Below are 2,500 nucleotides of genomic sequence, written 5' to 3'. Positions count from 1 at the left end.
CCTTTTCTCACGTTTCCCTTTTGATTTTACGTATAATCATTGGTCCTAAGAAGCTTAGTTTCGGTACAGGTATTAGTAGTGGTGAGAAAAGGAAGAAGGCAATCCTTTTATTAGAATTGAAGTAAGAAATTTTAGAAAAACATAAGCTCTCTGTGTGTGTGAGTGATCTGGTTAAACAAAATGGCCTGAATATGTTTATGATCACGACGATCATCAAGCATAAGGTAGCCATTAAAGTAGTCAAACCACAAAAGGGGATCACCATTATTTCAAAACGTCTTAGCCCTACCCTGGAAGAGATGGAACGCCTTTTGTTGATATGGATAAAGGACAAAGAGATTTTTGGCGATATGATCACTGAAATGATCATTAGTGAAAAAGGCCAGCAGGCTCTTGGGGTGACGCGAGGAGAGTTCAACCGAGTCAACAACGGAGGAATTCAAGGCATCTCGCAATTAGTTCGAGAAATTTATGAATCTGACCGGGAGTTATTCAGTTGTTCAGCACGGAGAGGCTTCAAGTTTGGACGCCAAAGCTGCTAACAATTTTCTTAAGAAGTTTGAAAAGATCATGGAGGATGAAGGCTACGAAGAGCAGCAAATTTTCAATTGTGATAAAACCGGTCTGTTTTGGAAAAAGATGCCTAGTCAAACATACATCACCGCCGAAGAGATAAAATGCCTGGATGTATGCCTATGAAGGATCAGCTGACTCTTGCCCTATGTGCAAAATAAAGCACATTCCGAAACCCTAGGGCATAGAAGACACATAGAGACAATAAGGAAATGCTGCATGTTTTCTGGCGTGCTAATTCTAAGCCTTGGGTTACTTGGCATTTCTTGGTTGAATGGGTAAACAAAATTTTCCGCCCTGCTGTCAAGAAGTACCTTCACTAGAGGAATTTGTCTTGAAAGTATTTGCTTTGCTTGGATAATGCTCCCGCTCACCCCTGCAGGTGTCGAAGATGATAGTATCGACCAGTTCAAATTCATCAGAGGGCTGTATCTTCCACCGAACACCACCCCTATCCTCCAGCCCATGGACCAGCAAGTAATCTTGAATTTTAAAAACTCTACACCAAGCTCTTATTTAAGCGGTTCTTTAATGTCATGCAAAGCACCATCTTAACTTTGGGTGAATTTTGGAGGAGCCATTTCAATATCATGCACTACTTGAAGATCATAGATCAGGCTTGGGAGGGAGTAACTCAACGGACACTGAATTCAGCTTGGAAGAAGCTATGGCCAGATGCGGTTTTTCCCAGAGATTTTGAAGGCTTTGGCCCAGAGCCTGAACCTATGCTTGGCGTAGAGGAAGACGGAGAAGAGATTGTATCTCTTGGCAAGTCCATGGGTCTGGTGGTCGGTGAATATGACATCACCGAGCTTGTCGAGGAGCAGGACGAAGAGCTCACCACCGAGGAACTCAAGGAGCGGTATGCCATGCAGCATGATGAGTTCCAAGCGCAGTTGAGTGAGTTGGCAGACATCGAGGAGGTACAGCACATCTTAAGTTCAGGTGAAATAAAAGGGATGTTAGCATATCATCAACACGTAGTTGATTTCATTGATAAGTATCACCCACAGAAACTTCAGGTTTGCCGTGTAGTTTTATAATTCAAGGTCTGTTTAACCCATTTCAGAAAAATTCCGAAGAGACGTACCAAGCAACTTTCTCTTCATAGTTTCTATTAAAGATAAAAATATAAAAATTGAAAAAATAAATACGCTAAGTTATGTTAAAGTTCACGTAGTGTTAGTTAGAGTAAGGTATGGTAGGTTATCGCAGTCACCATCTCTACCTCATTGCCGAATGTCCATCTCCTGCGCAGCAATTCCTATCCCTACGGTGGCCTGTTTCTAAGGTTAAGTGACAATAAAAAACATTTTTTATTTATCATTTCTTTATAATTATTCTTTTTTATATCTTTCTTATATAATGCAATTGTATTATTGTTATGTGTAATTATGTGTAGTAATTTATTGAGGAGTTATCATAGGTTTTTGGGCTGTGAACGAGTTATACAAATTACAGTGTATTCTTATGGGAATATTTGCCCCAACATACGATGGTTTTAACATACAAAGCAGTTCCCGTAGCGAAATAAGATGGTATGTAGAGGTTCCACTGTATATAAATTAGGATGAGAGACTTATGTCTACTAGTTCAACAAAAACGTGCTTTGCAATTTGAACTTTTGAAGTTCAAACTGCTAGATTAGGAAGAATACTCGACAACCTGGTCACGTATGGAATAAAACTTTAAGAATAACATGTTTCGTTGAACCTTATGATGATATGGCAAGACTATTAGAATAAATTGCATACCATGTACTACGTACAAGATGGTGGGATCTGGAGAGATGTTAATGCAAAGGATTGTCAGGTTTATGACAATTTTAGTAAAACATGTTTAAAGAACTAACTGAACGACAATGCTGGAGATTAATATCAAGATAAGCAATAAGAAATTTATTAAACTAAGTTTTTATCAAACCAAT

Source organism: Palaemon carinicauda, chromosome 11 (assembly GCF_036898095.1).
Source record: "Palaemon carinicauda isolate YSFRI2023 chromosome 11, ASM3689809v2, whole genome shotgun sequence".
Lineage (NCBI taxonomy): Eukaryota > Metazoa > Arthropoda > Malacostraca > Decapoda > Palaemonidae > Palaemon > Palaemon carinicauda.
The sequence above is the reverse complement of the archived record's forward strand: the minus strand, read 5'-3'. Positions refer to the sequence as shown.